We start from the raw sequence: 14,429 nt of genomic DNA on the forward strand, positions 1-14,429 counted from the left end.
GTGTGTGTGTGTGTGTGTGTGTATGTGTGTGAGAATCTTGAAGAAAGATACATCAATCTGTTAGCTTTTAAAATATGATTGTTCTAAGTTAGTAATCATGTACTTATTGTGACGGTTTTATTTTATGATGAATATTGAATACGTATTGCATTGCTGCATTCAGTGTAATACAAAATATCACATTCAAAAGATATGGCCAAAATTTTTGTCACCAATTTTGTAAAATACATTTCTTCTTGATTCATTGGTTCATTCCATCATTTCTCTAGGTAATGGTTTTTCTTGGTCTTTTCTTGCTTTAAATTATGTTAATCATATTTTATTTTGAAATGTTACCTTTTCTTTTAAATTGAAAATTCCTATCTTGTTCTCTTGTATTTGTTCATAGATTCTACCCTGAAATTGCATTCAGTCATCGTGCTTTCTCTGTCATTTGATGACTTAGGCCTACTTCGTATATGTTCCATAAAGTAGACGTGCTAGTCCCTGTCATTTACAAATAGCACGACCCTTCTCCCCTGTGAATATTTGTTTTGCCTATTTTTAGGAATGCTGCCTATTTGAAAGTACTGCTTATAGTGCTTTTTGCTTTTTATATAGTATTCGGATGCTAAGTTTGTCTCCAGAGTGCTGTACTAAATCACTCTCTATTCCCAATGTAGTGCACTGTATATATTCTACTGTGGGTCCACCGTCCCGCAAAGTTTAGCTCCAACCCTAATCAAGCTCACCTGGAAAACTAACTGAAGTCTTCAAGATTACTTGGCAGAAATTAGAAGTTAACCCAGAAGTGGCCCACTCCTGGTCTAGCAAATACTAGTGTTAGGGTTAGACAGGCACAGCCGTGAGATATTTGATATGCTAAATATGTGGACCTGTCAGCGACTCATAGTCCTGCAGTGTGAAATGTGTTTTGACTGGAAATGACATCGGCGATGACCTACAGCCAATGAGAGAGCACGACACAGGGCAAGGGAAAGTTCAGTGGGAGGAGTCATAATAGATCTGCAACAGAACATCAGCAAGCAACCAATCTTTCCTTCATATACTCCTTTATTTATTTTCTTTTTTTTTTCAAGGCACATGAGTGTACAAACAATTTGGATTGCAAGCTTTTTGCGGGCCACCGTTTTTGACAGGAATAAATCCATTCTCACGTCTCTTATTTCCCATATAAATTCTTGCGTGTTTTTGGTTGTAAAACGTAGTTTGTAGACCAGACAAAGTTGTCGGTGTTTCTTCCACCTGAAAAGTGTAATATGTGACCCCCTGTCGCCAATCCGTTTTCAGTGTTGGAGTAACTAGTTACATGTAATGGAATTACAAATTGTAATGTAACTGTAATCTGTTACAGTTACTGAGGAAAAAAATGTGTAAGTAAATTACAGTTACTTATAGAAATCTTAACAATTACAAAGGGGGTAACATCTGAATATTTTCACAAACAGACCAGACAAAAATAGATTTTTTTCCCAAATTGCATTGACTGCATGCTCTAAAATACGAGACACCAATGTTTCAGGAGTTTAGGACACATGCTTATTCAATAACTGTTTTATTTCCTATTTAGGTTAATGTATCTGCTTTATTATTATTATTTTTTTAAGATAACTGTTTTTTTCCCCAAGGCATTGTTAGATGCCAGTGTTTCCTGTCATAGCTATGCAATGATTTGATTTCAAAAACATCTCGTTATGATGTTAAATCTGTATTCAACCTCAGAATGATCTCAAAGTAAAAAGAGGTGCTAAAGTCTGATTTTGTGGTGGCTGTGCTTTAAAATGATTTTTTTTTACAACAGATTAAAGAAGATACGCAAGAAAACATGTAGTTTTGGATGGATGTAGTATGTCTGTGAAGGTATTTACATGACACACATAAATACCAACAGAACACAACAAGTTGATCGTTGAATTCAACACATGCTTTCTAAATTCAGCCCAGGTGTTTCTAGTTCAACTCGTTATTTTTGTATAAATATCCTCATAAGTATTCCACTCGTCTCCTGTCGAACACGAAATGTTTCCTATAACAAGTTTATTAAGTTCATGAAAGGTTTTGTTAAAGTTTGTTCATGTCAGGTTTTCTGTAAAGCCATGGTTTGGGTTCTTAATAGTGTATTTTGTTGGTGTTTGTTACATTCTCAGGAGCATTTATCACATGTCAGGAGCTCTAGCTACACCCTTTTGTTTTAAATGATCTCGCTCATTTTGTGCATGTAATAATTCATATTGTGTGTATAGACTTGTGAGGGCTAAATGTGCTCAAAATGATGAAACATGTTGAAAACATCCAGTTGATGTGCTTGTCACTGTTTGAAAGCCAAATCATGTTTTATTATAAATCGAACAATGTCAGCGGGTTTTTGTGAGCGATAGCTTTAGCGTATAGTGACTATCATTAGCTCCCAAGGCCAGTGTGTGTGTGTGTCTTCTGGAATCTGCCCTTGGTAAACAAACAGCAGCTGGTGCTCATCATAGCACCCCCACACTTACTACGCACACACACTATATCAACACAGAACCATTTCTAGCTAAACTGTTAAGTGTGTCTCTCTTTCTTTCAGAATCTTCATCAGTCATTATCATATAAACAGCACATCTGCGAAGTGTTTAGTGCTGAACTCTAAAGTTACTCTGATATCTTCAGTGTTTTGATAGGGATTAAACACAGTTTTCAACGTACACTCAGTTTCTGGGAGTTTAATATAAAGCATCAGAATAGAAAGAGAAGTTTTTGGCTTCATATTGAGATCTTGCTGAGCGTGGTAAAATTTGAGCACATTTTTAGATTTCTTTTGATTACTGTTTTTTTGTTTTTGTTTTTTTGTTTTTTTATTCTCAGCAAAAGTCTCAATTTTATTCTCAGAAACAATTATTCTCATATGTGATATATCTTTCTCGTGGAGACATTGAAGGGCTGAAAAGAGAAAGCGGTCTGAAGTGTGGAGTGCTGAGAGAGATTTGATCCTGACCGCCTTCTTCTTTGTGTGTCTCACCTCAGAGTCCCTTTCCCCCAGTGGTACCCCAGTCCAAACACAAGCCTTCCCCATCCAGCCTTCAGCCGCTCTGCACACCAGCTCCAAACCACAACCACTACAGCTTCATCATCCAGCTTATGGAGAATGAAACTTTTTATGGGAAGTTTAATGCATAAGTGCAATTTTATGAGCAGCACTGAAATTCCTCAGTGTGTGGCATAACATGTTTATGCTGACATGAATGATACCTCTCTCTCTCTCTCTCTCTCTCTATATATATATATATATATATATATATATATACACAGAAATTTCTGCAATAAGTATTCATTTTCAATGCATGCTAAAATGTAGAGACTGGAAGCTTGAGAATGGGCTCTTTTGGCTTGGGACTGTGAGCAACACCTTAGCAACCAATTATGGCGCTTTTCCACTGCATGGTACAGCACGGTACGGCTGGGGCGGACGCAGTGGAAAAGCGCCATTATAGTACCCTCGAAACCATCTAGCAATGCCCAGGCAACCGCCCAGATCAATGAGGTGTCATGGCATTAACTTAACTAAAACTAAACTTAACTATTAACTAAACTGGCAAGAACCGCTCACATTTCTTCACCAAATGTTTAGTCTAGATGAGTGGAAAAACAGAACAAATCAGAAACAGGAGGCAATGAATAAACAAACCCTTTGAGATTCCACCCGTGTGCTTTCAGTTTTATTTAGTTTTGAGTATCAGTGGACTCTTTTTGGGATCCAAATTAATTGTTCATGCTTGAAATTGTTGGTAGGGTCATTCTTTACCCTGTGTAAACATGTTATTTTGTTTCATATTTTACACCCAATACCATATTTCACAGATTATCCTGCATTAGTAATAAATTCATGTTTATAGTCAGCTTCTGAAATTTTACTCAATAACAAAGCACACAAATGTTAAATAGGATAAGCTAAGCTAGTTTCAAAGCTAAGCTAGTCATTTGAGTAAAATAGCAGCAAAAATCACATACAAATTAGTAGACAAGAAACTATTTCTCAAATATTGCTTAGTTTACGTGGGTCACAGTAAACAACATTTTACTCAATGTTTTTTTTTGAAAAAGACAACAAAAAAGTACTTCAGGCAATATTTCGTACCCTATTTATAAAAAGCTGCAGAAATCTACTGAACTAAGAGTTTCTCAAATCCGTCTAAAGTTAGACCGTTAGACATCTGTGCAAACAGACGGATGTGGATTCTCTCGTTTCTGTTTCAGATTCCAGCGTACAGAGAAAGCGAGACGCTGTGTTAGCAAAGCGTGCTTGTGTTTTACTGAAACAGATACTCACATCCTGACCTGAAAAAACACCTACGCATTCACAGCCTTTACTCTGTCAATAGGAATAAAGGGAAATTGTCCTAAATTGTCCTGATTTTCCTTAAAAATATGGTCGTTTCATGATGTTTCTGACACAACTATGGATAGGGAGAATTTATTTGGAAAATCTGAATGTTTACCACAGTAAAAGGACAGATCTACCCTACCTAGACGTGAACAGTGACTCATAGATGTGAGCAAGACTTTTCAGACAACATTTTCCACAGTTTAGTCGCAGACCACTAAAATAAAGGAGATTTTTTTGTGAATTGGCTCATATGAGGCATTTAAAATAATTCTTAAATATATTCACTATAAGTTAAAGTTAAATAAACACTTTCATTGATATATTAAAATAAATACTGAGGTTCAAAAGTCCTGACTGACACTGAAAACATTCAATGAGAACTTTGCGAAAAAAGAGTTGTGCCACATGAAAAATGCACAGGTTTACTTTGCTGATCCGCTGCATATTGAAAATGTTCTTGGTCAAACAATATTCTTTGAATGAACTGTTTTTTTTAGTTTAGTTTGAATCCAAGGAATGCTTAACTTGGATGAAGCAAATCTTCTGCCCAAAATCATGGTGGATGTGGTTTGGAGTCTCAGGAGCCCAAAATAATGTTCATGACTTCTGTTCCCACAGGCACCGAAATACATTTACATTCAATCATAAACATTATCAATACTTGCAGGAACCCTTAAAAGGCTAATGTTTTTGAAAATTTATACAGAAACACTGTAAACTAAAAAAAGTTAGTCATTTAAATGTAATAAAAATCTTCAGACAAACCTAGCAAACAAGTTACTGTACCTTATACATAGTAAATATTATAATTTAAAGACAATTCAGTCAGTCTTACTGTAAATTATTTTAAAAATATAGATTTCACACTTTAAGGTCCAATTCCTGCTATTAATAAACCATTGACTATGACTTTTGCCTTAATAAACTCCTAATTTGCTGCTTATTAATAGTTAGTAAGGTAGTTGTTAAGTTTAGGTATTGTGTAGGATTAGGGATGTAGAATATGGTCTTGCAGAATATGTGCTTTATAAACACTAATAAACATCAAATATGTTAATAATAGGCATGCTAACTACTAGTTGATAGTTAGAATTGGTCCCTAAAGTGTTACCAAAATAGAAGTATAAATTATGAATTGCCATATCATTTCTGGTAAAAAAAAAAAATTATATTGTATTTATTAATTCATAGTAAAAATACTGCTAAAATAATCAGAACATTTAAAAGCACCAAATATATTTTAGCAGTTTGGGTAGGTTGGTATATCAACATTAAACACATTTTATTAATGGCTTTAAAACATTTTCTGAGGAGATTTTCATGAAATCTTCTGTTAGTGTCTGAAGATGACAGACCGAAGGATCGGAGAGCTCATTGTCTGATTGCAGACAACACGGTTGCGGTCCAGCAGTGCGTTCCAGGAGCGGTGTGTCTGCTGCAGTGCAGAGATTGTTTCCGCACTGAGTTTGCTGCACGCACTGAATCAAAGTGACAGCACATTGTTTGCGGTAAATATGAAAACGAAAATGTAGTAATTACACCATAAATGCATATAATTAAAGTCTACTGGGTTTCACAGTCAACACATATGGCTTGTTGGCTGCCCATTTTCCACAAGTTGATATGATTCTTTAGGGTCTTAATGAAAAGTCTATAATATACTTTGCTTAAAATTTCTCAATGGTAGTGTAAAAACACCTTTTTTTCCCTGTCGAAATCAGCTCTGTTTTCAGCAAGCCGTTTTAGTGCATGTCCCCTTTAAATGCTAATGAGCTCTGCTCACCCTGCCCCTTTCTTCTGTGGGGTGATGAGCTGTTCTCATGATACTGTTTACTTTAGCCGGAACTTGCTAACTAGCGCGTTATAAGGAAAGGCCATTTACAAAGATTCATAAAAGAACCTTATACTCACTTCTTCTGTAGGTGTAGCCGGCTCACGAATGATTCGCGTGAACATAGATGCATTTAGGTAGATAGACACATTCCCTTCAAAAACAAAAGTAATCCACTGCATCTTCAGCAGCTCAGATGTCGGGAGTAAATGACGACTGTTATGTTCATTATTACATCCAACAACAGAACACCACAATCGCTTAGGAGTCATTCTTGTTTACATCTGCTCCGGCATTGAAACAGACAGCAGACAGCTCACTCAGGGCGGGTCTAAGGTAAAACACTACAATCATTGGAGGGGCCTGGGTCTGTGTGACGTCACACAGACAGGCATCTGAGATCGGCTTGATATGAGAAAGGGGAGATGATTTAACAAGATTAAAAAAAAAAAACATTGGGTGGATTTTTATCATTATAGGGTGGTTGTGTACACACACTGCCAACACACTTCAGTTCAAACAACTTGTAAAAGTGCATGTCGCATCCGATGACCCCTTTAAAGGAAAAGAGCACTTACAGATAAAAAAGGCAATAATAGCACTCGTGGAGGTAGGAAAAAGTTCTTTATGAACCGCAGGATTGCTTGTAATAAAGATTTAAATGCAAAAGAAAAGGCAGTAGAGCTGACTGTTTCTGTCAGTGGTAAGTTTTAATTTAGAATGTTTTTGATAAAGTAGTTTAAATGTTTTGCCACTTGCTTAAGCAACTGAGTTGTGCTGTGTGTAAGCTATTGTGCAACAATTGCACGAGTGTAAAAACAAAAATGCACTGCATGATTGAACATTTAGGTGAGATAAGTATATATTTTTGAAAAATCTCTTAAAGATTCTCCCTTCCACCCCTCAAATTAAAAAAAAAAAATCTCTCACAAGAGTCACCTATAAGAGGGAAATTCCCCCCATTTTCAAAAATAAAATTCAGGCCCTGAATAAATGTCTAAAAATCCTGATTGGAGTATTACTATAAATAATTCTACATGATAAAAATAAGGCTCTAAAAAGATTGGTATCGGTGATCGTATCGGCAGATACTGCTTTCTCAAAAATCTTGACTGGAGCACCCCTTCTATATTGTTTTAATGCAATGTGAGGAAGATAGTTTGAGTAGCAAAAGACTATCCAAGGATCACAGCTTGATAATTGCAGAAAATAGTTGAGTCTTGGGGTCAGAATGCCTTATAATGGGCAGCGGTTGTCAGTCCTGTGTTCCGTGTTTTGTGTTTTCCTCCCCCACGTACTTTCTATGACCCAGTTTTCCCTCATGTGCAATTATGTTTATTGCTCCCAGGAGTTTCTCGTCATCCCCTCGTCATGTCTTGTGTATTTAAAGTGTTTCCTGTTCTTAGTTCCTCATCCGGTATTGAATGTCGTCTTTCCCCGCTACGTTTGATTTCCTGGTTCCTCAAATATTATTAAAGTCTTTGTGTTTGAAGTCAACTCCTCGTCTCCTCGTTCCTCGCTCCGTGCTCCTCACAGTAGCGGATTGTGACAGAATACCGGACCAAAACAGTAAGCGTCGCCCCCTCTCCCCGTGTTTGTTTTGGAAACAGCCGCACGCTTCATTGCCATAGCCCGTAGGGATCTCGCCTTCATCCAGTATGCCTGGGAGTTCTGCGGGCTCGCTGCGGCGACAGCATTGGATGACGCCACCATCAACTCTCTGTTCTGGCACGGGGCCAATTACCATCGCCCCGTGGACCTCCTACGGGACTAAGCTGGAGGGAAGGGATCCTCCGATGTCTGGAGAGCGTCCGCTCCGAAGTCTAGCCCGCTGGCCGTTCCTCAGTCAAGGCTGCCGGCCATTCCGAAGTCAAGCCCGCCGACCACGGCACTCTCCAGCCCGCCGGCCATTCTGAAGTCAAGCCCACCGGCCGTACTATTTACCCTGAACCAAAGGAGGAGGATGAGGAGGAAAAGACTGTTCTCAGCCCTCATCCTAGCCCCAGAGCTCACTCCAGTGTGGGCTCCAGCCCCCGAATCCAGCCCAAAGAGGGCTCCAGTTCCTGAGTTTAGCCCACGGAGGGCTCCTGTTCCTGAGTTTAGCCCACGGAGGGCTTCTGTTCCTGAGTTTAGCCCACAGAGGGCTCCTGTCCCTGAGTTTAGCCCAGAGAGAGCTCCAGTCCCCGAGTTTAGCCCAGAGAGGGCTCCATTCCCCGAGCTTAGCCCAGAGAGGGCACCAGTCCCCGAGTCTAGCCCAGATAGGGTTCCAGTCCCCAAGTTTAGCCCAGAGAGGGCTCTAGTCCCCGAGTTTAGCCCAGAGAGACTGCCTGTTCTGTCATGGGTCCCGGAACGGGTACCGCTCTGGAGGCCTGCTGTCCCATGTCTGTCCTGAGGGGCCTCCAGAGCGCCCACCCCCGCTCCCCGTTGGATGTTGTGGGGCGCGTGGACGCGCCTTCCGGGAAGGGGGAGTAATGTCAGTCCTGTGTTCTGTGTTTTGTGTTTTCCTCCCCCACGTGCTTTCCATGACCCTGTTTTCCCTCATGTGCAATTATGTTTATTGCTCCCAGGTGTTTCTCGTCATCCCATCGTCATGTCTTGTGTATTTAAAGTGTTTCCTGATCTTAGTTCCTCGTCCGGTATTGAATGTCGTCTTTCCCCGCTACGTGTGATTTCCTGGTTTCTCGAATATTATTAAAGTCTCATGTTTGAAGTCAACTCCTCGTCTCCTCGTTCCTCGCTCTGTGCTCCTCACAGTAGCGGATTGTGACAGCGGTTGGATTTGTATCGCTAGTCTTCCTCCAGGAAATCAGCCTTTTGAATTCTGGACTAGACTAAGATAGGGCTGGACGATATGGCCAAAATTTATATCACAATATATTTCTTAATTTTGGTCGATACAATTTACAGTGTTCCCACAGGTCATGGATTTTTTTTTTGTCCAAGTCATGGAATATCAGGGATTTTTGTTTGTCAACTCCATTCAGTACTCGTGCGCTGTGTTCTGTGTAAACAGTATGCACAGACAGCCGCAACTCTGACACAAGCGAGCCATGAATTGAGTTTCTCTCAGCATCTTTCTTGCGCCTGAATGGGCAAATACATACAAAAGTATAAAAATACCCGTCTTGGCAAGTAACTTTGTAGCTTTAACAATGATAAGCTTCAAGCAGATTTTGATTTGCTGTAATAGGTAAAATATTTAGAGTTCTGCAATAATATAGCTGAGGCATCAAATAATAAGGCAGGGCTCCAGACTGCAACCTTTTTTTGACGTGACTCAATATTTTCAGCGGTGCATGGCACTGGTGTGACCACCACATTTCCCAACTCATAAGCGCTGCCATTTCTATTGCATATGAGAAACTTCAAACATTGTTTCTGTGAATCTCGCCAAGACATATTTTGCAGTAATGTACTTTATAGGGAGATCGCACGCTCTGGGGAGGCGCGTCTTATGCACGGGCTTTGCAAATGTCAGTCAGCGCGATCGTTTTGTTTTCATCAGCATGGGTTTGAAAATCATTTGTAACAATAGACCTACAACTTGTGGTGAGAAGCAGCAGCAGTCGTCCAGAAGTGAGCAGAAGGTACTCCTCTCAGAAAATGTACAAATAAAGAACATTTTAGATGTTTAATTACTATTTGGAGCAATCGCTAGAAGAGGGCTTAATGAACTCATTTTTGTGAAAACCTCAAATTCGACCAAAACTGACATTTTTCACTAATTTTGTCTGTTGCTCAAAATTAGACCATGCGCATTCACACTCATTTTGCCAGCAAGGGTCACATTTAGATCTGCTAATGCTGCTTCATATTTCTTTTTAACAGCATTTTTCAGCGTTGCGCATTATAACCAATCACACACGATTCTGTTGAGCTTATGTATGCAGTGGCCAATCAGAGGAGGTCAGATTAGTCATCATTGAAACATTTTGATCAGTGCGTGGCTCGCCCGCTGAATTCTGCACTCTCGCAGCGAATTCACTCATCATAAACAAAATTACAGATGAATGTGCGATTTAAGTAATAGATTCATTCATCATACAGTGTAGACAGCTTCAATGATAATAACGGGAGTTTTTTGAGAGTGCTTAGTGCGCATTAGATTAATTCTGTCATGTTCTTTGATAATTTAAATATTTGCTCGCTTTTATTCACTGTTTCAATAACTGTTGAAATTAAAGTGTAGCTTGCAATGTTTTACTGAATTGTGATCATGTCAAATACAACGTCAGTCGTATTGAAATATTTTATGACATGACACCCAGGTACTTGCCTAAAAGATGGCTTATTGAAGGTAGGCTTATTGTAGGCTAAACATTAGTTGCTATGCGTCTGAGCGAAAGAGAAGTGCTCCAAGTCCCAACCAGGGCTGCGTTTCCCAAAACGTTAGTTTAAATCGTTAGTTCCATTGAATTCTATTAGCAACGACGGAACTTGCGACCATAGTTGCTTTTGGGAAACGCACCCCTGGTTAATTGACCTACACCGTGACATGATATTGAGCACAAATGAGTGGTAAAAACCCAATCACGCTTTCCGTTCATTCATTCATTCATTCAGGTGCAGTCGCCCGTGCTGCCCCTGGCAAGATGCCGCCCTAGGCGGCTGCCTATGTCGCACATGCCTTAATCTGCCACTAATGGTACATTTAATACGAGTAGAATACATTATTTTCTATGTAAAAATGAGATTTAGCATTTTAATGTTGTTAATAAAAGTAAATTTTGTATGCTTCCCAACTCAAGCTCAGTGCTTTACTGTCAAATGTGTACTACCAAGAAATAAATGTTTAATATTATCAGGGTTCCCGCGGGTCCTTAAAAAGTCTTTAAAAATCTTACATTTAATTGTATAAAATTTAAGGCCATAAGAAGTCTTAAATTGTACAAGAAAGTCTTAATTTGATTTCAAGAGGTCTTAAATTTTGATACGGAAAGACCAGAATTGCGCTATGGCTTAATGTGGCGATTAAACTTCAAAAGGCTATGATTTAGTTAAATAAACATGAGCGCTGCACGTTTCAAAGTCCAAAAGTCTGGTGCAGCACTGATTTGTGTTCTGTTACCGGGGAAACAGTTATATTTCTGTTCCTCAAGCACCATCTGCTGGCAGAGAATGAATGTGCATTTTCAATAAGGCTGTTGTTTTGAGTAGGGTGTTCCTGCAATACCGGAGGCTGCAGTTTTTTATTTTATTTTATTTTTGTATGTATGTATGTATTAGCGGCTCATACTATTTTATAGCACTTGCTATGCAATTCTGTATTATTTTTATTTTTAAGGAATTATGTAGTTGTTTAATTGTATACACTTAATTATTGTCCTAATCATCTCCTAACTCTAAACATTCCCTTTGGTAACCCTCTTGAAATATTTAAACTAATTTATTTTTATATATTCTATATATTCTGAAGTTAAATTGAGTTTTCTTGGAAAGAAAGACTTTTGTCTGTGCGAGACTTCAGTTCATTAGCCGCAGCACAGCGCTTCACGTCTGATGTGTGACACACTTAAAAAAATGCAGTAAATGGTGAAACAATTGCTCTACAAATTAGTGTATTTATTAGTACTTTAATAAATTTTTAATAATTTTAATACAAATACTAATTTACAACATCCAGCAGCAAAATTAACTGTTTTGCAAAGCTAAATAGGCTAAATGGAGATTGCTGACACCCCCTCGAACACCAACTCTAACATTAAAAATAAGATGGAAAGATAACAGGATAACTGGTATTACAGGAACATAGTATTGGTTTGTTTTTGTTCAAACCAATGCGAAAATTCACCCATGTTTTTACCCTGCAAACACGCAGAGCTGTAAATGTGAACTGGTGGATCGATAAGAAGATAATTGATTATAAAAATCTAAACAGTAAAAATGTGTTTATGTTATTTAAAGGGGTCATATGATGTTGCTAAAAATAACATTATTTTGCTGGCGGCAACAGCAATACTACAGCGAGAATAAAAGAACACATGAATCCAGCAGTATGACAGCAAACGTGACGTAATAAAGCCATCTCTTCAGTTTAAATCTGTCCTAATCAGTTGCAGTGAGTGAGTGACACGACAAAGAAACTTCATCCAAAGTTTGCAAAGTAGTTACATCTTCAAGACCAGCACTGTGATCAACTCAAAGATGGAGTTCCTCCCCAAATAACAATATCTAGATTTTATACTTCTATATTTTCCTTATAATATGTATAAATAGAGTGGTATGCATTAATAAGAAAATGCTAAGTCCTTTTAAGACGGAAAGTAGATGTGTTTTAAATGAGCTGAAAAAGTGGCCATAACACTTTTAAGAGAGACATGAATCTGATATCAATTTTTAACTGTTCTTCATTGTTTTTGTTTTTTTTATTGGAATATCTCGTTTCTTCCGTGCAAATACAAGATATACTTTCGTGTAGCTTTGAATTTGGCCACTTTGCTTCTCTTCTTCTCTTGAGATCCTTTTGCTCTCTTAAAAATCAGTAGAGAGAAAAATCTGTCTAATTTGTTTTCGCTTTTATTATTACTTTTATTTTCACATGTATTTGTTTCTAGTAGCTAATGGTTTATTAAACGTATTATTCATTGTATCAACAATGTAGCGTACCAGAGCGAATCAGACAAGTCTGGAGTCATGAATATCAAGTCAAAGTCAAGTCCTTTATGAATATTTGTCAAAATGTACGACTTAAGTCTGACTCAAGTCAAGTCATGTGACTCGAGTCCCCCACCTCTGGTTTATAAGTTTGTTTTCATGTTTAGTATACATGTGTTTAAAATCTTTCCTTAAAACGTTTCTATCCGTCAATTCTTTGTAAAATGTATTATATTCTTGTTATAGAAATCATGTCAGAATTATACTCTGCAAGAGTGGGGAAATTCAGACTATGTGACTAATAAGATAACACGTTGATTTATGTATGGGAGGAGAAACATAGCAACCTCCCGAACTAAGATAATGTCTAATTGGTCAAGACACCATTTGGGATGTGTCCAACAGCCGAGTTTAAAAACTCAGGACACCAACAAATGTAGCCTTTTTGGGCTTTTTGCCACTTTAAAAACTCAGGACACCAACAAATTTAGCCTTTTTGGGCTTTTTGCCACTTCTTTTTGGCTTTGTGCATTTTTGCCATTGCGTTTTGTGTTAGATTAGTTTATACATCTTAGATTTATCCAATAAAGTCTTATTTATATTGAAAAGAGAAGTATCTTGTGTTTTGTTCTTACAAGTTAGTCTTAAACTGCCGATTTTTTTGCCGTGCTAATAAAGTGTTTTCGCTATATTTTGGATATTAATATCCATTGTAAAGTTGATGTTATACGGCTCGTTTAAAGAATCGCTGGCCGACTCAGTGATCAGCCGTAAAACAGTGGTTCTGTCCAAATTCCCTATAAATATCATCAATAGTTCCCTTTGAGCTAAACGGACCTGTTTCCATTACAACAACTTATTTTCCATTTTGATTTTCCGTGGATTCTGCTTGCATCAAAATTAATGTAATAATTTTACTTGTGAAAGCCATTAGCTTTCCATGTTTTAATTCTCTCTCTAGAGCTTTAAAATGCCTAATACATTATATTCCACCCCACACATGACTGACATTGAATGAGATTTCCGTCTGTCTACGGTTTAGATATCATAATCAGGGTGCGAACTACGGGGGAGCTAGGGGGAGACATGGGCTCCCCTGAAAACGTGATTGTGAAATTTTGGGGGCTCTCAAAAAATATTGACAATGTGTTATTTTGACGTGCAATTTCAGTTTTGTGTAATGTGATCATCGTGGATTATTATGTGTAAAATTGCAAAAATATCATTCATTCATGCATGACGGCGATTTAAACCTAATTCACTTCGATTAAGATAACTATACATGCTATTCTTGTCATGACCCTCAAGGTGTGGGGGCGCTGCGGTGCAAATTCCACTCATGTTTAGTACATTTTAACTCAAAGATTCGTAGAAAAAATATAAACGTTGGACTCGTCGATTCTGTGTTAAGGTAAGGCATGTTATTCGCAATTATGTGTTGTGACTGGGTTATAGGTCTGCGTGACTCTCGATGTCTTAGGCCTAATTGAACGTCATTGTAAGCCCCCTTTTGAGGCATGAACCCCCCCGTTATAAAAAAAAAAAACAAGTGGGCTCCCCCAAAGTCCACGGTATAGTTCGAACACAGAGGACAATACATCTGTCTGACATCCACACTGAGCTTTCTGGACTCGTTTCTTA

This window comes from Sinocyclocheilus anshuiensis, unplaced genomic scaffold (genome assembly GCF_001515605.1).
Source record: "Sinocyclocheilus anshuiensis isolate Anshui unplaced genomic scaffold, SAMN03320099.WGS_v1.1 scaffold1701, whole genome shotgun sequence".
In the NCBI taxonomy this organism is placed as follows: domain Eukaryota; kingdom Metazoa; phylum Chordata; class Actinopteri; order Cypriniformes; family Cyprinidae; genus Sinocyclocheilus; species Sinocyclocheilus anshuiensis.